Source organism: Scyliorhinus torazame, chromosome 5 (assembly GCF_047496885.1).
Source record: "Scyliorhinus torazame isolate Kashiwa2021f chromosome 5, sScyTor2.1, whole genome shotgun sequence".
Taxonomy (NCBI): Eukaryota; Metazoa; Chordata; class Chondrichthyes; order Carcharhiniformes; family Scyliorhinidae; genus Scyliorhinus; species Scyliorhinus torazame.
In genome coordinates this window covers 34,915,855-34,939,109 of record NC_092711.1, presented here as the reverse complement: position 1 = coordinate 34,939,109, position 23,255 = coordinate 34,915,855, and positions in this window count along the sequence as shown.

Genomic DNA, 23,255 nt, shown 5'->3' with positions numbered 1-23,255 from the left:
TTCTCTCAGACAATCTGCCTCTCTCGCCCACAACAGCTCCGTCTCCACGCTCTGCTTCACTTTCTCTCAGACAATCTGCCTGCCTCACCCACACCCACTCTGTCTCCACTCTCTGCTTCCCTTTCTCTCAGACAATCTGCCTCTCTCACCCAAACCCGCTCGGTCTCCACTCTCTGCTTCCCTTTCTCTCACCCAATCTGCCTCTCTCACCCACACCCGCTCGGTCTCCACTCTCTGCTTCCCTTTCTCTAAGACAATCTGCCTCCCTCACCCACACCCGCTCGCTCTCCACTCTCTTCTTTCTTTCTCTCAGACAGTCTGCCTCCCTCACCCACACCCGCTCTCTCTCCACTCTCAGCTTCCCTTTCTCTCAGACAATCTGCATCCCTCACCCACACCCGCTCTCTCTCCCCTCTCAGCTTCCCTTTCTCTCAGACAATCTGCCTCTCTCACCCACACCCGCTCTCTCTCCACTCTCTGTTCCCCTTTCTCTCACCCAATCTGCCTCCCTCACCCACACCCGCTCGCTCTCCACTCTCCTCTTCCTTTCTCTCAGACTATCCGCCTCCCTCACCGACACCCGCTCGCTCTCCACTCTCTTCTACCTTTCTCTCAGACAATCTGCCTCCCTCACCCACAGCCGCTCGCTCTCCACTCTCTGCTTCCCTATCTCTTACCCAATCTGCCTCCCTCACCCACACCCCCTCGCTCTCCACTCTCTGCTTCCATTTATCTCACACAATCTGCCTCCCTCACCTACACCCGCTCGGTCTCCACTCTCTGCTTCCCTTTCTCAGACAATCTGCCTCCCTCACCCGCTCACCCGCTCGCTCTCCACTCTCTGCTTCCCTTTCTCGCAGAGAATCTGCTTCCCTCACCCACACCTGCTCGGTCTCCACTCTCTGCTTCCCATTCTCCCAGACAATCTGCCTCCCTCACCCACACCCGCTCGCTCTCCACTCTCTGCTTCCATTTATCTCACACAATCTGCCTCCCTCACCTACACCCGCTCGGTCTCCACTCTCTGCTTCCCTTTCTCAGACAATCTGCCTCCCTCACCCGCTCACCCGCTCGCTCTCCACTCTCTGCTTCCCTTTCTCGCAGAGAATCTGCTTCCCTCACCCACACCTGCTCGGTCTCCACTCTCTGCTTCCCATTCTCCCAGACAATCTGCCTCCCTCACCCACACCCGCTCGGACTCCACTCTCTGCTTCCCTTTTTCTCAGACAATCTGCCTTCCTCACCCACACCCGCTCGCTCTCCACTCTCAGCTTCACTTTCTCTCAGACAATCTGCCTCCCTCGCCCACACCCTCTCGGTCTCCACTCTCTTCTTCCCTTTCTCTCAGACAATCTGCCTCCCTCACCCACACCCGCTCGCTCTCCACTCTCTGCTTCCCATTCTCTCAGACAATCTGCCTCCCTCACCCACACCCGCTCGCTCTCCACTCTCTGCTTCCCTTTCTCTCAAACAATTTGCCTCATTCACCCACACCCGCTCGCTCTCCACTCTCTGCTTCCCTTTCTCTCAGATAATCTGCCTCCCTCACCCACACCCGCTCGGATTCCACTCTCTGCTTCCCTTTCTCTCAAACAATTTGCCTCTCTCGCCCACAACAGCTCCGTCTCCACGCTCTGCTTCACTTTCTCTCAGACAATCTGCCTGCCTCACCCACACCCGCTCGGTCTCCACTCTCTGCTTCCCTTTCTCTCAGACAATCTGCCTCTCTCACCCAAACCCGCTCTGTCTCCACTCTCTGCTTCCCTTTCTCTCAGACAATCTGCCTCTCTCACCCAAACACGCTCGCTCTCCACTCTCTGCTTCCCTTTCTCTCACCCAATCTGCCTCTCTCACCCACACCCGCTCGGTCTCCACTCTCTGCTTCCCTTTCCCTAAGACAATCTGCCTCCCTCACCCACACCCGCTCGCTGTCCACTCTCTGCTTCCCTTTCTCTCACCCAATCTGTCTCCCTCACCCACACCCGATCGCTCTCCACTCTCTTCCTTCTTTCTCTCAGACAATCTGCCTCCCTCACCCACACCCGCTCTCTCTCCACTCTCAGCTTCCCTTTCTCTCTGACAATCTGCCTCCCTCACCCACACCCGCTCTCTCTCCCCTCTCAGCTTCCCTTTCTCTCAGACAATCTGCCTCTCTCACCCACACCCGCTCGCTCTCCACTCTCTTCTTCCTTTCTCTCAGACTATCCGCCTCCCTCACCCACACCCGCTCGCTCTCCACTCTCTGCTTCCCTATCTCTTACCCAATCTGCCTCCCTCACCCACACCCCCTCGCTCTCCACTCTCTGCTTCCATTTATCTCACACAATCTGCCTCCCTCACCCACACCCGCTCGGTCTCCACTCTCTGCTTCCCTTTCGCTCAGACAATCTGCCTCCCTCACCCCCACCCCCTCGCTCTCCACTCTCTGCATCCCTTTCTCTCACAAAAGCTGCCTCCCTCACCTACACCCGCTCACTCTCCACTCTCTGCTTCCCTTTCTCTCAGACAATCTGCCTCTCTCACCCACACCTGCTCGCTCTCCACTACCTGCTTCCCTTTCTCTTAGACAATCTGTCCCGCTCACCCACACCCGCTCGTTCTCCACTCTCTGCTTCCCTTTCTCTCAGACAATCTGCCTCGCTCACCCACACCCGCTCGCTCTCCACACTCTGCTTCCCTTTCTCTCAGACAATCTGCCTCCCTCACCCACACCCACTCGGTCTCCACTCTCTGCTTCCCTTTCTCTCAGACAACTTGCCTCGCTCACCCACACCCGCTCGCTCTCCACACTCTGCTTCCCTTTCCCTCAGACAATCTGCCTCCCTCCCCCACACCCGCTCGGTCTCCACTTTCTGCTTCCCTTTCTCTCAGACAATCTGCCTCCCTCACCCAACCCACTCGGTCTACACTCTCTGCTTCCCTTTCTCTCAGACAACTTGCCTCGCTCACCCACACCCGCTCGCTCTCCACACTCTGCTTCCCTTTCTCTCACCCAATCTGCCTCCCCCACCCACACACGCTCGCTCTCCACTCTCTGCTTCCCTTTCTCTCAGACAATCTGCCTCCCTCACCCACACCCGCTCGGTCGCCACTCTCTGCTTCCCTTTCTCTCACCCAATCTGCCTCCCCCACCCACACCCGCTCGGTCTCCACTCTCTGCTTCCCTTTCTCTCACCCAATCTGCCTCCCCCACTCACACCCGCTCGGTCTCCACTCTCTGCTTCCCTTTCTCTCAGACAATCTGCCTCCCTCACCCAACCCACTCGGTCTACACTCTCTGCTTCCCTTTCTCTCACCCAATCTGCCTCCCCCACTCACACCCGCTCGCTCTCCACACTCTGCTTCCCTTTCTCTCACCCAATCTGCCTCCCCCACCCACACACGCTCGCTCTCCACTCTCTGCTTCCCTTTCTCTCAGACAATCTGCCTCCCTCACCCACATCCGCTCGGTCACCGCTCTCTGCTTCACTTTCTCTCAGACAATCTGCCTCCCTCACCCACACCCGCTCGGTCGCCACTCTCTGCTTCCCTTTCTCTCATCCAATCTACTTCCCTCACCCACACCCGCTCGCTCTCCACTCTCTGCTTCCCTTTCTCTCACACAATCTGCCTCCCTCACCCACACCCGCTCGCTCTCCACTCTCTGCTTTCCATTCTCTCACCCAATCTGCCTCCCTCGCCCACACCAGCTCCGTCTCCACTCTCTGCTGCCCTTTCTCTCAGACAGTCTGCCTCCCTCACTAACACCTGCACGCTCTCCACTCTCTGCTTCCCTTTCTCTCATCCAATCTACTTCCCTCACCCACACCCGCTCGCTCTCCACTCTCTGCTTCCCTTTCTCTCAGACAATCTGCCTCCCTCACCCACACACCCTCGCTCTCCACTCTCTGCTTCCCTTTCTCTCAGACAATCTGCCTCCCTCACTCACACCCGCTCGCTCTCCACTCTCTGCGGCCCTTTCTCTCAGACAGACTGCCTCCCTCACTAACACCCGCTCGCTCTGCACTCTCTGCTTCCCTTTCTCTCAGACAATCTGACTCTCTCACCCACACCCGCTCTCTCTCCACTCTCTGCTTCCCTATCTCTCACCCAATCTGCCTCCCTCACACACACCCCCTCGCTCTCCACTCTCTGCTTCCCTTACTTTCACACAACCTGCCTCCCTCCCCTACAACCGCTCGGTCTCTACTCTCTGCTTCCCTTTCGCTCAGACAATCTGCCTCCCTCACCCACACCGGCTCACTCTCCACTCTCTGCTTTCCTTTCTCTCACCCAATCTGCCTTCCTCACCCACACCCGCTCGGTCTCCACTCTCTGCTTCCTTTTCTCTCACCCAATCTGCCTTCCTCACCCACACCCGCTCGGACTCCACTCTCTGCTTCCCTTTCTCTCAGACAATCTGCCTCCCTCACCCACAACCGCTCGCTCTCCACTCTCTGCTTCCCAATCTCTCACCCAATCTGCCTCCCTCACCCACACCCGCTCGCTCTCCACTCTCTGCTTCCCTTTCTCTCAGACAATCTGCCTCCCTCACACACACCCGCTCGCTCTCCGCTCTCTGCTTCTCTTTCTCAGACATTCTGCCTCTCTCACACACACACCCTCGCTCTCCACTCTCTGCTTCCCTTTCTCTCAGACAGTCTGCCTCCCTCACCCACACCCGCCCCCTCTCCACTCTCTTCTTCCCTTTCTCTCAGACAATCTGCATCCCTCACCCACACCCGCTCCCTCTCCACTCTCTTCTTCCCTTTCTCTCAGACAATCTGCATCCCTCACCCACACCCGCTCGGTCTACACTCTCTGCTTCCCTTTCTCAGACATTCTGCCTCTCTCACACACACACCCTCGCTCTCCACTCTCTGCTTCCCTTTCTCTCAGACAATCTGCCTCCCTCACCCACACCAGCTCCGTCTCCACTCTCTGCGGCCCTTTCTCTCAGACAGTTTGCCTCCCTCACCCACACCCGCTCGGTCTCCACTCTCTGCTTCCCTTTCTCTCAGACAATCTGCATCCCTCACCCACACCCGCTCTGTCTCCACTCTCTGCTTCCCTTTCTCTCAGACAATCTGCCTCCCTCACCCACACCCGCTCGGTCACCGCTCTCTGCTTCACTTTCTCTCAGACAATGTGCCTCCCTCACCCACATCCGCTCGGTCACCGCTCTCTGCTTCCCTTTCTCTCAGACAATCTGCCTCCCTCACCCACACCCGCTCGGTCGCCGCTCTCTGCTTCCCTTTCTCTCACCCTATCTGCCTCCCTCACCCACACCCGCTCGCTCTCCACTCTCTGCTTCCCTTTCTCTCACCCAATCTGCCTCCCTCACCCACACCCGCTTGCTCTCCACTCTCTGCTTCCCTTTCTCTCAGACAATCTGCCTCCCTCACCCACACCCGCTCGCTCTCCACTCTCTGCTTCCCTTTCCCTCAGACAATCTGCATCCCTCACCCACACCCGCTCGCTCTCCTCTCTCTGCTTCCCTTTCTCTCACCGAATCTGCCTCCCTCACCCACACCCGCTCACTCTCCGCTCTCTGCTTTCCTTTGTCTCATACAATCTGCCTCCCTCACCCACACCCGCTCGCTCTCCACTCTCTGCTTCCCTTTCTCAGACAATCTGCCTCCCTCACCCACACCCTCTCGCTCTCCACTCTCTGCTTCCCTTTCTCTCAGACAATCTGCCTCCCTCACCCACAGCCTCTCGCTCTCCACTCTCTGCTTCCCTTTCTCAGACAATCTGCCTCCTTCACCCACACCCGCTCGGTCTCCACTCTCTGCGTCCCTTTCTCTCAGACAATCTGCCTTCCTCACCCACACCCGCTCTCTCTCCACTCTCTGCGTCCCTTTCTCTCAGACAATCTGCCTCCCTCACCCACACCCGCTCGGTCACCACTCTCTGATTCCCTTTCTCAGACAATCTGCCTCGTTCACCCACACCCGCTCGGTCTCCACTCTCTGCGTCCCTTTCTCTCAGACAATCTGCCTTCCTCACCCACACCCGCTCGGTCACCACTCTCTCCTTTCCTTTCTCTCAGACAATCTGCCTCCCTCACCCACACCCGCTCGCTCTCCACTCTCTGCTTCCCTTTCACTCAGACAATCTGCCTCCCTCACCCACTCCCGCTCTCTCTCCACTCTCTGCATCCCTTTCTCTCACCCAATCTGCCCCCCTCACCCACACCCGCTCGGTCACCACTCTCTGCTTCCCTTTCTCTCAGACAATCTGCTTCCCTCACCCACACCCGCTCGGTCTCCACTCTCTGCTTCCCTTTCTCAGACAATCTGCTTCCTTCACCCACACCCGCTCTCTCTCCACTCTCTGCATCCCTTTCTCTCAGACAATCTGCCTCCCTCACCCACACGCGCTCGCTCTCCACCCTCTGCTTCACTTTCTCTCAGACAATCTGCCTCCCTCACCCACACACGATCCGTCTCCTCTCTCTGCTTCCCTTTCTCTCAGACAATCTGCTTCCCTCACCCACACCCGCTCGGTGTCCACTCTCTGCTTCCCTTTCTCTCAGACAATCTGCCTCCTTCACCCACACCCGCTCTCTCTCCACTCTCTGCTTCCCTTTCTCTCAGACAATCTGCCACCCTCACCCACACCCGCTCGCTCTCCACTCTCTGCTTCCCTTTCTCTCACCCAAATGGCTTCCCTCACCCACACCCGCTCGCTCTCCACTCTCTGCTTTTCCTCCTCTCAGTCAATCAGCATCCCTCACCCACACCCGCTCGCTCTCCACTCTCTGCTTCACTTTCTCTCAGACAATCTGCCTCCCTCACCCACATCCGCTCGGTCACCGCTCTCTGCTTCCCTTTCTCTCAGACAATCTTCCTCCCTCACCCACACCCGCTCGGTCTCCACTCTCTGCTTCACTTTCTCTCAGACAATCTGCCTCCCTCACCCACACCCGCTCGCTCTCCGCTCTCTGCTTCCCTTTCTCAGACATTCTGCCTCTCTCAGACATACACCCTCGCTCTCCTCTCTCTGCTTCCCTTTCTCTCTGACAATCTGCCTCCCTCACCCACACCCGCTCACTCTCCACTCTCTGCTTCCCTTTCTCAGACAATCTGCCTCCCTCACCCACACCCGCTCGGTCTCCACTCTCTGCTTCCCTTTCTCTCAGACAATCTGCCTCCCTCACTCACACCCGCTCACTCTCCACTCTCTGCTTCCCTTTCTCAGACAATCTGCCTCCCTCACTCACACCCGCTCACTCTCCACTCTCTGCTTCCCTTTCTCTCACCCAATCTGCCTCCCCCACTCACACCAGCACCGTCTCCACTCTCTGCTTCCCTTTCTCAGACAATCTGCCTCCCTCACCCACACCCGCTCGGTCTCCACTCTCTGCTTCCCTTTCTCTCAGACAATCTGACTCCCTCACCCACACCCGCTCGGTCTCCACTCTCTGCTTCCCTTTCTCTCAGACAATCTGACTCCCTCACTCACACCCGCTCGCTCTCCACTCTCTGCTTCCCTTTCTCTCAGACAATCTGACTCCCTCACTCACACCCGCTCGCTCCCCACTCTCTGCTTCCCTTTCTCAGACAATCTGCCTCCCTCACCCACACCCGCTCGGTCTCCACTCTCTGCTTCCCTTTCTCTCAGACAATCTGACTCCCTCACCCACACCCGCTCGGTCTCCACTCTCTGCTTCCCTTTCTCTCAGACAATCTGACTCCCTCACTCACACCCGCTCGCTCTCCACTCTCTGCTTCCCTTTCTCTCAGACAATCTGCCCCCCTCACCCACACCCGCTCGCTCTCCACTCTCTGCTTCCCTTTCTCTCACCCAATCTGCCTCCCTCGCCCACACCAGCACCGTCTCCACTCTCTGCGGCCCTTTCTCTCAGACAGTCTGCCTCCCTCACCCACACCCGCTCACTCTCCACTCTCTGCTTTCCTTTCTCTCAGACAATCTGCTTCCCTCACCCACACCCGCTCGGTCTCCACTCTCTGCTTCCCTTTCTCTCAGACAATCTCCCACCCTCGCCCACTCCCGCTCCGTCTCCACTCTGTGCTTACCTTTCTCTCACCCAATCTGCCTTCCTCACCCACACCCGCTCGGACTCCAATCTCTGCTTCCCTTTCTCTCAGACAATCTGCCTCTCTCACCCACATCCGCTCGCTCTCCACTCCCTGCTTCCCAATCTCTCACCCAATCTGCCTTCCTCACCCACACCCGCTCGGACTCCAATCTCTGCTTCCCTTTCTCTCAGACAATCTGCCTCTCTCACCCACATCCGCTCGCTCTCCACTCCCTGCTTCCCAATCTCTCACCCAATCTGCCTCCCTCAATCACACCCGCTCGCTCTCCACTCTCTGCTTCCCTTTCTCTCAGACAATCTGCCTCCCTCACCCACACCCGCTCGGGCTCCACTCTCTGCTTCCCTTTCTCTCACCCAATCTGCCTCCCCCACTCACACCCGCTCGGTCTCCACTCTCTGCTTCCCTTTCTCTCAGACAATCTGCCTCCCTCACCCACACCCGCTCGCTCTCCGCTCTCTGCTTCCCTTTCTCTCAGACAATCTGCCTCACTCCACACACACCCTCGCTCTCCACTCTCTGCTTCCCTTTCTCTCAGACAATCTGCCTCCCTCGCCCACACTAGCTCCGTCTCCACTCTCTTCTTCCCTTTCTCTCAGACAATCTGCATCCCTCACCCACACCCGCTCGGTCTCCACTCTCTGCTTCCCTTTCTCTCAGACAATCTGCCTCCCCCACCCACACCCGCTCGGTCACCGCTCTCTGCTTCACTTTCTCTCAGACAATCTGCCTCCCTCACCCACATCCGCTCGGTCACCGCTCTCTGCTTCCCTTTCTCTCGGACAATCTGCCTCCCTCACCCACACCCGCTCGGTCACCGCTCTCTGCTTCCCTTTCTCTCAGACAATCTGCCTCCCTCACCCACAACCGTTCGGTCTCCACTCTCTGCTTCCCTTTCTCTCACCCAATCTGCCTCCCTCACTCACACCCGCTCGGTCTCCACTCTCTGCTTCCCTTTCTCTCAGACAATCTGCATCCCTCACCCACACCCGCTCGCTCTCCACTCTCTGCATCCCTTTCTCTCAGACAATCTGCTTCCCTCACCCACACCTGCTCGCTCTCCACTCTCTGCTTCCCTTTGTCAGACATTCTGCCTCTCTCACACACAAACCCTCGCTCTCCACTCTCTGCTTCCCTTTCTCTCAGACAATCTGCCTCGCTCACCCACAGCCGCTCGGTCTCCACTCTCTGCTTCCCATTCTCTCAGACAATCTGCCTCCCTCACCCACACCCGCTCCGTCTCCGCTCTCTGCTTCCCTTTCTCTCAGACAATCTGCCTTCCTCGACCAGACCCGCTCGCTCTCCACTCTCTGCTTCCCTTTCTCTCACCCAATCTGCCTCCCGCACCCACAACCGCTCGCTCTCCACTCTCTGCTTCCCTTTCTCTCACCCAATCTGCCTCCCGCACCCACAACCGCTCGCTCTCCACTCTCTGCTTCCCTTTCTCTCAGACAATCTGCCTCCCTCACACACACCCGCTCGGTCTCCACTCTCTGCTTCCCTTTTTCTCAGACAATCTGCCTCCCTCACCCACACCCGCTCGCTCTCCACTCTCTGCTTCCCTTTCTCTCACCCAATCTGCCTTCCTCACCCACACCCGCTCGCTCTCCACTCTCTGCTTCCCTTTCTCTCACCTAATCTGCCTCCCTCACCCACACCCGCTCGCTCTCCACTCTCTTCTTCCCTTTCTCTCTGACAATCTGCCTCCCTTACCCACGCCCGCTCGCTCTCCACTCTCTGCTTACCTTTCTCTCAGACAATCTGCCTCCCACACCCACACCCGCTCTATCTCCACTCTCTGCATCCCTTTCTCTCAGACAATCTGCCTGCCTCACCCACACCCGCTCGCTCTCCACTCTCTGCTTCCCTTTCTCTCAGACAATCTGCCTCCCACACCCACACCCGCTCGCTCTCCACTCTCTGCTTCCATTTCTCTCACCCAATCTGCCTCCCTCACCCACACCCGCCCGCTCCCCACTCTCTGCTTCCCTTTCTCTCAGACAATCTGCCTCGCTCACCCACACCCGCTCGCTCTCCACTCTCTGCTTCCCTTTCTCTCAGACAAACTGCTTCCCTCACCCACACCCGCTCGCTCTCCACTCTCTGCTTCCCTTTCTCAGACATTCTGCCTCCCTCACACACACACCCTCCCTCTCCACTCCCTGCTTCCCTTTCTATCAGACAATCTGCCTCCCTCACCCACACCCGCTCGCTCTCCACTTTCTGCTTCCCATTCTCTCAGACAATCCGTGTCCCTCACACACACCCGCTCGCTCTCCACTCTCTGCTTCCCTTTCTCTCAGACAATCTGCCTCCCTCACACACACCCGCTCGCTCTCCACTCTCTGCTTCCCTTTCTCTCAGACAATCTGCCTCCCTCACCCACAACCGCTCGCTCTACACTCTCTGCTTTCCATTCTCTCACCCAATCTGCCTCCCTCGCCCACACCAGCTCCGTCTCCACTCTCTGCGTCCCTTTCTCTCAGACAATCTGCCTCCTTCACTAACACCCGCTCGCTCTCCACTCTCTGCTTCCCTTTCTCTCAGACAATCTGACTCTCTCACCCACACCCGCTCTCTCTACACTCTCTGCTTCCCTATCTCTCAACCAATCTGCCTCCCTCACCCACACCCCCTCGCTCTCCACTCTCTGCTTCCCTTACTTTCACACAATCTGCCTCCCTCCCCTACACCCGCTCGGTCTCTACTCTCTGCTTCCCATTCGCTCAGACAATCTGCCTCGCTCACCAACACCCGCTCACTCTCCACTCTCTGCTTCCCTTTCTCAGACATTCTGCCTCCCTCACACACACCCGCTCGCTCTCCACTCTCTGCTTCCCTTTCTCTCACCCAATCTGCCTCCCTCGCCCACACCAGCACCGTCTCCACTCTCTGCGGCCCTTTCTCTCAGACAGTCTGCCTCCCTCACCCACACCCGCTCACTCTCCACTCTCTGCTTTCCTTTCTCTCAGACAATCTGCTTCCCTCACCCACACCCGCTCGGTCTCCACTCTCTGCTTCCCTTTCTCTCAGACAATCTCCCACCCTCGCCCACTCCCGCTCCGTCTCCACTCTGTGCTTACCTTTCTCTCACCCAATCTGCCTTCCTCACCCACACCCGCTCGGACTCCAATCTCTGCTTCCCTTTCTCTCAGACAATCTGCCTCTCTCACCCACATCCGCTCGCTCTCCACTCCCTGCTTCCCAATCTCTCACCCAATCTGCCTTCCTCACCCACACCCGCTCGGACTCCAATCTCTGCTTCCCTTTCTCTCAGACAATCTGCCTCTCTCACCCACATCCGCTCGCTCTCCACTCCCTGCTTCCCAATCTCTCACCCAATCTGCCTCCCTCAATCACACCCGCTCGCTCTCCACTCTCTGCTTCCCTTTCTCTCAGACAATCTGCCTCCCTCACCCACACCCGCTCGGGCTCCACTCTCTGCTTCCCTTTCTCTCACCCAATCTGCCTCCCCCACTCACACCCGCTCGGTCTCCACTCTCTGCTTCCCTTTCTCTCAGACAATCTGCCTCCCTCACCCACACCCGCTCGCTCTCCGCTCTCTGCTTCCCTTTCTCTCAGACAATCTGCCTCACTCCACACACACCCTCGCTCTCCACTCTCTGCTTCCCTTTCTCTCAGACAATCTGCCTCCCTCGCCCACACTAGCTCCGTCTCCACTCTCTTCTTCCCTTTCTCTCAGACAATCTGCATCCCTCACCCACACCCGCTCGGTCTCCACTCTCTGCTTCCCTTTCTCTCAGACAATCTGCCTCCCCCACCCACACCCGCTCGGTCACCGCTCTCTGCTTCACTTTCTCTCAGACAATCTGCCTCCCTCACCCACATCCGCTCGGTCACCGCTCTCTGCTTCCCTTTCTCTCGGACAATCTGCCTCCCTCACCCACACCCGCTCGGTCACCGCTCTCTGCTTCCCTTTCTCTCAGACAATCTGCCTCCCTCACCCACAACCGTTCGGTCTCCACTCTCTGCTTCCCTTTCTCTCACCCAATCTGCCTCCCTCACTCACACCCGCTCGGTCTCCACTCTCTGCTTCCCTTTCTCTCAGACAATCTGCATCCCTCACCCACACCCGCTCGCTCTCCACTCTCTGCATCCCTTTCTCTCAGACAATCTGCTTCCCTCACCCACACCTGCTCGCTCTCCACTCTCTGCTTCCCTTTGTCAGACATTCTGCCTCTCTCACACACAAACCCTCGCTCTCCACTCTCTGCTTCCCTTTCTCTCAGACAATCTGCCTCGCTCACCCACAGCCGCTCGGTCTCCACTCTCTGCTTCCCATTCTCTCAGACAATCTGCCTCCCTCACCCACACCCGCTCCGTCTCCGCTCTCTGCTTCCCTTTCTCTCAGACAATCTGCCTTCCTCGACCAGACCCGCTCGCTCTCCACTCTCTGCTTCCCTTTCTCTCACCCAATCTGCCTCCCGCACCCACAACCGCTCTCTCTCCACTCTCTGCTTCCCTTTCTCTCACCCAATCTGCCTCCCGCACCCACAACCGCTCGCTCTCCACTCTCTGCTTCCCTTTCTCTCAGACAATCTGCCTCCCTCACACACACCCGCTCGGTCTCCACTCTCTGCTTCCCTTTTTCTCAGACAATCTGCCTCCCTCACCCACACCCGCTCGCTCTCCACTCTCTGCTTCCCTTTCTCTCACCCAATCTGCCTTCCTCACCCACACCCGCTCGCTCTCCACTCTCTGCTTCCCTTTCTCTCACCTAATCTGCCTCCCTCACCCACACCCGCTCGCTCTCCACTCTCTTCTTCCCTTTCTCTCTGACAATCTGCCTCCCTTACCCACGCCCGCTCGCTCTCCACTCTCTGCTTACCTTTCTCTCAGACAATCTGCCTCCCACACCCACACCCGCTCTATCTCCACTCTCTGCATCCCTTTCTCTCAGACAATCTGCCTGCCTCACCCACACCCGCTCGCTCTCCACTCTCTGCTTCCCTTTCTCTCAGACAATCTGCCTCCCACACCCACACCCGCTCGCTCTCCACTCTCTGCTTCCATTTCTCTCACCCAATCTGCCTCCCTCACCCACACCCGCCCGCTCCCCACTCTCTGCTTCCCTTTCTCTCAGACAATCTGCCTCGCTCACCCACACCCGCTCGCTCTCCACTCTCTGCTTCCCTTTCTCTCAGACAAACTGCTTCCCTCACCCACACCCGCTCGCTCTCCACTCTCTGCTTCCCTTTCTCAGACATTCTGCCTCCCTCACACACACACCCTCCCTCTCCACTCCCTGCTTCCCTTTCTATCAGACAATCTGCCTCCCTCACCCACACCCGCTCGCTCTCCACTTTCTGCTTCCCATTCTCTCAGACAATCCGTGTCCCTCACACACACCCGCTCGCTCTCCACTCTCTGCTTCCCTTTCTCTCAGACAATCTGCCTCCCTCACACACACCCGCTCGCTCTCCACTCTCTGCTTCCCTTTCTCTCAGACAATCTGCCTCCCTCACCCACAACCGCTCGCTCTACACTCTCTGCTTTCCATTCTCTCACCCAATCTGCCTCCCTCGCCCACACCAGCTCCGTCTCCACTCTCTGCGTCCCTTTCTCTCAGACAATCTGCCTCCTTCACTAACACCCGCTCGCTCTCCACTCTCTGCTTCCCTTTCTCTCAGACAATCTGACTCTCTCACCCACACCCGCTCTCTCTACACTCTCTGCTTCCCTATCTCTCAACCAATCTGCCTCCCTCACCCACACCCCCTCGCTCTCCACTCTCTGCTTCCCTTACTTTCACACAATCTGCCTCCCTCCCCTACACCCGCTCGGTCTCTACTCTCTGCTTCCCATTCGCTCAGACAATCTGCCTCGCTCACCAACACCCGCTCACTCTCCACTCTCTGCTTCCCTTTCTCAGACATTCTGCCTCCCTCACACACACCCGCTCGCTCTCCTCTCTCTGCTTCCCTTTCTCTCAGACAATCTGCCTCCCTCACACACACCCGCTCGCTCTCCACTCTCTGCTTTCCATTCTCTCACCCAATCTGCCTCCCTCGCCCACACCAGCTCCGTCTCCACTCTGTGCTTACCTTTCCCTCACCCAATCTGCCTCCCTCACCCACACCCGCTCGCGCTCCACTCTCTGCTTACCTTTCTCTCAGTCAATCTGCTTCCCTCACCCACACCCGCTCGCTCTCCACTCTCTGCTTCCCTTTCTCTCACCCAATCTGCCTACCTCACCCACACCCGCTCGCTCTCCACTCTCTGCTTCCCTTTCTCTCAGACAATCTGCCTCGTCACCCTCACCCGCTCGCTCTCCAATCTCTGCTTCCCTTTCTCTCACCCAATCTGCCTCCTTCACCCACACCCGCTCACTCTCCACTCTCTGCTTCCCTTTGTCTCATACAATCTGCCTCCCTCACCCACACCCGCTCGCTCTCCTCTCTCTGCTTCCCTTTCTCTCAGACAATCTGCCTCCCTCACCCACACCCGCTCGCTCTCCACTCTCTACTTCCCTTTCGCTCAGACGATCTGCCACCCTCACCCACTTCCGCTCGCTCTCCACTCTCTGCTTTCCAATCTCTCACCCAATCTGCCTCCCTCACCCACACCCGCTCGCTCTCCACTCTCTGCTTCCCTTTCTCTCAGACAATCTGCCTCCCTCACCCACACCCGTTCGGTCTCCACTCTCTGCTTCCCTTTCTCTCAGACAATCTGCCTCCCTCACCCACACCCGCTCGGTCTCCACTCTCTGCTTCCCTTTCTCTCAGACAATCTGCCTCCCTCACCCACACCCACTCGGTCTCCACGCTCTGCTTCCCTTTCTATCAGACAATCTGGCTCCCTCACCCACACCCGCTCGCTCTCCACTCTCTGCTTCCCTTTCTATCAGATAATATGCTTCGTCACCCACACCCGCTAGCTCTCCACTCTCTGCTTCCCATCCTCTCACCCAATCTGCCTCCCTCACCCACACCCGCTCGCTCTCCACTCTCTGCTTCCCTTTCTCTCAGACAATCTGCCTCCCTCACCCACACCGGCTCGGTCACCGCTCTCTGCTTCACTTTCTCTCAGATAATCTGCCACCCTCACCCACACCCGCTCGCTCTCCACCCTCTGCTTCCCTTTCTCTCAGACAATCTGCCTCCCTCACCCACACACGATCCGTCTCCACTCTCTGCTTCCCTTTCTCTCAGTCAATCTGCTTCCCTCACCCACACCCGCTCGGTCTCCACTCTCTGCTTCCCTTTCTCTCAGACAATCTGCCTCCCTCACCCACACCCGTTCGGTCTCCACTCTCTGCTTCCCTTTCTCTCAGACAATCTGCTTCCCTCACCCACACCCGTTCGGTCTCCACTCTCTGCTTCCCTTTCTCTCAGACAATCTGCTTCCCTCACCCACACCCGCTCTCTCTCCACTCTCTGCATCCCTTTCTCTCAGACAATCTGCTTCCCTCACCCACACCTGCTCGCTCTCCACTCTCTGCTTCCCTTTCTCTCAGACAATTTGACTCCCTCACCCACACCCGCTCGCTCTCCACCCTCTGCTTCCCTTTCTGTCACCCAATCTGCCTCCCTCACTCACACCCCCTCGCTCTCCACTCTCTGCTTCCCTTTCTCTCACACAATCTGCCTCCCTCACCTACACCCCCTCGCTCTCCACTCTCTGCTTCCCTTTCGCTCAGACAATCTGCCTCCCTCACCCACACCCGCTCGCTCTCCACTCTCTGCTTCCCTTTCTCTCAGACCATCTGCTTCCCTCACCCAAACCCGCTCGGTCTCCACTCTCTGCTTCCCTTTCTCTCACCCAATCTGCTTTCCTCACCCACACCCGCTCGCTCTCCAGTCTCTGCTTCCCTATCTCTCAGACAATCTGCCTCCCTCACCCACACCCGCTCGGTCTCCTCTCTCTGCTTCCCTTTCTCTCACCCAATCTGCCTCCCTCACCCTCACCCGCTCGGTCTCCACTCTCTGCTTCCCTTTCTCTCGCCCAATCTGCCTCTCTCACCCACACCCGCTCGCTCTCCACTCTCTGCTTCCCGTTCTCTCAGACAATCTGCCTCCCTCACCCACACCCGCTCGGTCTCCACTCTGCTTCGCTTTATCTCACCCAATCTGCCTCCCTCACCCACACCCGCTCGCTCTCCACTCTCTGCTTCCCTTTCTCTCACCTAACCTGACTCCCTCACCCACACCCGCTCGCTCTCCACTCTCTGCTTTCCTTTCTCTTTGACAATCTGTCTCCCTCATCCTCACCCGCTCGCTCTCCACTCTCTGCTTCCCTTTCTCTCAGACAATCTGCCTCCCTCACCCACACCCGCTCGGTCTCCACTCTCTGCTTCCCTTTCTCTCAGACAATCCACCTCCTTCTCCCGTTTTATCCTTTATTTCTCCACCCTCTTTCTCCCCCAATATCTCTCCTCCCACCCTCTTACGCTCTCAACCTGCCTTCTATCAGCACATCTCACAGACCAGTTCTCTCTTCCTCCACATCTCACCCCGCCTCTCTCCCAGTTGAAGTGTGTGTATCAGATGGAGGCCGGTGTCAGTTAGAGACGGGGTATTAGTTTTCACTGCTGACTATGTTTTAATGCTGCTCTCTGAGGTGATGAGTTTGTTGCTGCCGCAGCCTCTGAGTTTTCTGAGGTCCCAATGATTCTAAATAGTTTCTTAGTTTGAGGGGCTGAATCAGATTTAGATATGGGATCACATACTTTGCGCTTTAAATAGTTCCAGATTTTGGAGACATTGAAATGTTCTACATATGATCAAACATAGCCTACTGAAATTAAATAATGGAATGGTCACAGTTACAGAGGCAGCTACACCCCAGAGTGCAGTGGAACCACCCAGAGAAACACACTGACAATTGGAACTGAATCACTGAATGGTCACAGTTACAGAGGCAGCTACACCCCAGAGTGCAGTGGAACCACCCAGAGAAACACACTGACAATTGGAACTGAATCACTGAATGGTCACAGTTGCAGAGGCAGCTACACCCCAGAGTGCCGTGGACCCACCCAGAGAAACACACTGACCATTGGAACTGAATCACTGAATGGTCACAGTTACAGAGGCAGCTACACCCCAGAGTGCAGGGAACCACCCAGAGAAACACACTGACAATTGGAACTAAATCACTGAATGGTCACAGTTTCAGAAGCAGCTACACCCCAGAGTGCAGTGGAACCACCCAGAGAAACACACTGACAATTGGAACTGAATCATTGAATGGTCACAGTTACAGAGACAGCTACACGCCAGAGTGCAGTGGAACCACCCAGAGAAACAGAATGACAATTGGAACTGAATCACTGAATGGTCACAGTTACAGTGACAGCTAAACCCCAGCGTGCAGTGGAACCACCCAGAGAAACACACTGACAATTGGAACTGAATCACTGAATGGTCACATTTACAGAGGCAGCTACACCCCAGAGTGCAGTGGAACCACCCAGAGAAACACACTGACAATTGGAACTGAATCACAGAATGGTCACAGTTACAGTAACAGCTACACGCCAGAATGCACTGGAACCACACAGAGAATCACACTGACAATTGGAACCGAATCACTGAATGGTCACAGTTACAGAGGCAACTACACCCCAGATTGCAGTGGAACGACCCAGAGAAACACACTGACAATTGGAACTGAATCACTGAATGGTCACAGTTACAGAGGCAGCTACACCCCAGAGAGCAGTGGAACCACCCAGAGAAACACACTGACAATTGGAACTAAATTACTGAATGGTCACAGTTACAGAGGCAGCTACACCCCAGAGTGCAGTGGACCCACCCAGAGAAACACACTGACAATGGGAACTGAATCACTAAATGGTCACAGTTACAGAGGCATCTACACCCCAGAGTGCAGTGAACCACCCAGAGAAACACACTGACAATTCGAACTGAATCACTGAATGGTCACAGTTACAGAGGCAGCTACACCCCAGAGTGCAGTGGAACCACCCAGAGAAACACACTGACAATTGGAACTGAATCACAGAATGGTCACAGTTACAGTAACAGCTACACGCCAGAATGAACTGGAACCACACAGAGAATCACACTGACAGTGGGAACTGAATCACTGAATGGTCACAGTTACAGAGCCAGCTACACCCCAGAGTGCAGTGGAACCACCCAGAGAAACACACTGACAATTGGAACTGAATCACTGAATGGTCACAGTTACAGAGGCAGCTACACCCCAGAGAGCAGTGGAACCACCCTGAGAAACACACTGACAATTGGAACTGAATCACTGAATGGTCACAGTTACAGAGTCAGCTACATCCCAGAGTACAGTGGAACCACTGAGAGATACATACTGACAATTGGAACCGAATCACTGAATGGTCACAGTTACAGAGGCAGCTACACCCCAGAGTGCAGTGGAACCACCCAGAGAAACACACTGCCAATTGGAACTGCATCACTGAATGGTCACAGTTACAGAGGCAGCTACACCCCCTAGAGCAGTGGAACCACCCAGAGAAACACACTGACAATTGGAACTGAATCACTGAATGGTCACAGTTACAGAGACAGCTACACCTCAGAGGGCAGTGGAACCACCCAGAGAAACACACTGACAATTGGAACTGAATCACTGAATGGTCACAGATACAGGGGCAGCTACACCCCAGAGAGCAGTGGAACCACACAGAGAAACACACTGACAATTGGAACTGAACCACTGAATGGACACAGTTACAGAGGCAGCTGCACCCCAGAGTGTAATGGAACCACACAGAGAAACACACTGACAATTGGAACTGAATCACTGAATGGACACAGTTACAGAGGCAGCTACACCCCAGAGAGCAGTGGAACCACCCAGAGAATCACACTGACAATTGGAACAGAATCACTGAATGGTCACAGTTACAGAGACGGATACACCCCAGAGTGCAGTGGAACCACCCAGAGAAGCACACTGACAATTGGAACTGAATCACTGAATGGTCACAGTTACAGAGGCAGCTACACCCCAGAGTGCAGTGGAACCACCCAGAGAAACACACTGACAATTAGAACTGAATCACTGAATGGTCACAGTTACAGAGGCAGCTACAGCGCAGAGTGCAGTGGAACCACCCAGAGAAACACACTGACAATTGGAACTGAATCACTGAATGGTCACAGTTACAGAGACAGCTACACCCCAGAGTGCAGTGGAACCACCCAGAGAAACACACTGACAATTGGAACTGAATCACTGAATGGTCACAGTTACAGAGACAGCTACACCCCAGAGTGCAGTGGAACTGCCCAGAGAAACACACTGACAATTGGAACTGAATCACTGAATGATCACAGTGGATTGAAGCAGCTACTACCCAGAGTGCAGTGAAATCACCCAGAGAGACACACTGTCAATAGGAACTGGATCACTGAATGGTCACAGTTACAGAGATAGCTACAGCCCAGGGTGTAGTGGAACCACCCAGAGAAACACACTGACAATTGGAACTGAATCACTGAATGGTCACAGTTAAAGAGGCAGCTACACCCCAGAGTGCAGTGGAACCACTCAGAGAAACACACTGACAATTGGAACTGAATCACTGAATGGTCACAGTTACAGAGGCAGCTACACCACAGAGTGCAGTGGAACCACCCAGAGAAACACACTGACAATTGGAACTGAAGCACTGAATGGTCACAGTTACAGAGGCAGCTACACCCCAGAGTGCAGTGGAACCACCCAGAGAAACACACTGACAATTGGAACTGAATCACTGAATGGTCACAGTTACAGAGGCAGCTACACCCCAGAGTGCAGTGGAACCACCCAGAGAAACACACTGACATTTGGAACTGAATCACTGAATGGTCACAGTTACAGAGGCAGCTACACCCCAGAGTGCAGTGTAACCACCCAGAGAAACACACTGACAATTGGAACTGAATCACTGAATGATCACAGTGGATTGAAGCAGCTACATCCCAGAGTGCAGTGGAAACACCCAGAGAAACACACTGATAATTCGAACTGAATCACTGAATGGTCACAGTTACAGAGACAGCTACACCCCAGTGTGCAGTGGAACCACCCAGGGAAACACACTGACAATTGGAACTGAATCACTGAATAGTCACAGTTACATAGGCAGCTACACCCCAGCGTGCAGTGGACCCACCCAGAGAAACACACTGACAATTGGAATTGAATCACTGAATGGTCACAGTGGATTGAGGCAGCTACAGCCCAGAGTGCAGTGGAAACACCCAGAGAAACACACTGACAATTGGAACTGAATCACTGAATGGTCACAGTTACAGAGACAGCTACATCCCAGAGTTCAGTGGAACCACCCAGAGAAACACACTGACAATGGGAACTGAATCACTGAATGGTCACAGTTACAGAGGCAGCTACACCCTAGAGTGCAGTGGAACCACACTGAGAAACACACTGACAATTGGAACTGAATCACTGAACGGACACAGTTACAGAGGCAGCTACACCCCAGAGTTTAGTGGAACCACACAGAGAAACACACTGACAATTGGAACTGAATCAATGAATGGACACAGTTACGGAGGCAGCTACACCCCAGAGAGCAGTGGAACCAGACAGATAATCACACTGACAATTGGAACTGAATCACTGAATGGTCACAGTTACAGGGGCATCTACACCCAGAGTGCAGTGGAACCACACTGAGAAACACACTGACAATTGGAACTGAATCACTGAACGGACACAGTTACAGAGGCAGCTACACCCCAGAGTTTAGTGGAACCACACAGAGAAACACACTGACAATTGGAACTGAATCAATGAATGGACACAGTTATAGAGGCAGCTACACCCCAGAGAGCAGTGGAACCAGCCAGCTAATCACACCGACAATTGGAATTGAATCACTGAATGGTCACAGTTACCGAGGCAGCTACACCCCAGAGTGCAGTGGACCCACCCAGAGAAACACACTGACAATTGGAACTGAATTACTGAATGGTCACAGTTGCAGAGGCAGCTACACCCCAGAGTGCAGTGAACCACCCAGAGAAACACACTGACATTTGGAACTGAATTACTGAATTGTCACAGTTACAGAGATGGATACACCCCAGAGTGCAGTGGAACCACCCAGAGAAACACACTGACAATTGGAACTGAATCACTGAATGGTCACAGTTACAGAGGCAGCTACACCCCAGAGTGCAGTGGAACCACCCAGAGAAACACACTGACAATTGGAACTGAATCACTGAATGGTCACAGTTACAGAGGCAGCTACACCCCAGAGTGCAGTGGAACCACCCAGAGAAACACACTGACAATTGGAACTGAATCACTGAATGGTCACAGTTACAGAGGCAGCTACACCCCAGAGTGCAGTGGACCCACCCAGAGAAACTCACTGACAATTGGAACTGAATCGCTGAATGGTCACAGTTACAGAGGCAGCTACACCCCAGAGTGCAGTGGAACCACCCAGAGAAACACACTGACAATTGGAACTGAATCACTGAATGGTCACAGTTACAGGGGCAGCTACACCCCAGAGAGCAGTGGAACCACACAGAGAAACACACTGACAATTGGAACTGAATCACTGAATGGACACAGTTACAGAGGCAGCTGCACCCCAGAGTGTAATGGAACCAAACAGAGAAACACACTGACAATTGGAACTGAATCACTGAATGGACACAGTTACAGAGGCAGCTACACCCCAGAGAGCAGTGGAACCACCCAGAGAATCACACTGACAATTGGAACAGAATCACTGAATGGTCACAGTTACAGAGGCAGCGACACCCCAGAGTGCAGTGGACCCACCCAGAGAAACACACTGACAATTGGAACTGAATCACTGAATGGTCACAGTTGCAGAGGCAGCTACACCCCAGAGTGCAGTGAACCACCCAGAGAAACACACAAACAATTGGAACTGAATCACTGAATGGTCACAGTTACAGAGACGGATACACCCCAGAGTGCAGTGGAACCACCCAGAGAAACACACTGACAATTGGAACTGAATCACTGAATGGTCACAGTTACAGAGGCAGCTACACCCCATAGTGCAGTGGAACCACCCAGAGAAACACACTGACAATTAGAACTGAATCACTGAATGGTCACAGTTACAGAGGCAGCTACACCGCAGAGTGCAGTGGAACCACCCAGAGAAACACACTGACAATTGGAACTGAATCACTGAATGGTCACAGTTACAGAGACAGCTACACCCCAGAGTGCAGTGGAACCACCCAGAGAAACACACTGACAATTGGAACTGAATCACTGAATGGTCACAGTTACAGAGACAGCTACACCCCAGAGTGCAGTGGAACTGCCCAGAGAAACACACTGACAATTGGAACTGAATCACTGAATGATCACAGTGGATTGAAGCAGCTACATCCCAGAGTGCAGTGAAATCACCCAGAGAGACACACTGTCAATTGGAACTGGATCACTGAATGGTCACAGTTACAGAGATAGCTACAGCCCAGGGTGTAGTGGAACCACCCAGACAAACACACTGACAATTGGAACTGAATCACTGAATGGTCACAGTTAAAGAGGCAGCTACACCCCAGAGTGCAGTGGAACCACTCAGAGAAACACACTGACAATTGGAACTGAATCACTGAATGGTCACAGTTACAGAGGCAGCTACACCCCAGAGTGCAGTGGAACCACCCAGAGAAACACACTGACAATTGGAACTGAAGCACTGAATGGTCACAGTTACAGAGGCAGCTACACCCCAGAGTGCAGTGGAACCACCCAGAGAAACACACTGACAATTGGAACTGAATCACTGAATGGTCACAGTTACAGAGGCAGCTACACCCCAGAGTGCAGTGGAACCACCCAGAGAAACACACTGACAATTGGAACTGAATCACTGAATGGTCACAGTTACAGAGGCAGCTACACCCCAGAGTGCAGTGCAACCACCCAGAGAAACACACTGACAATTGGAACTGAATCACTGAATAGTCACATTTACATAGGCAGCTACACCCCAGCGTGCAGTGGACCCACCCAGAGAAACACACTGACAATTGGAACTGAATCACTGAATGGTCACAGTTACAGGGACAGCTACATCCCAGAGTGCAGTGGAAACACCCAGAGAAACACACTGATAATTCGAACTGAATCACTGAATGGTCACAGTTACAGAGACAGCTAAACCCCAGAGTGCAGTGGAACCACCCAGGGAAACACACTGACAATTGGAACTGAATCACTGAA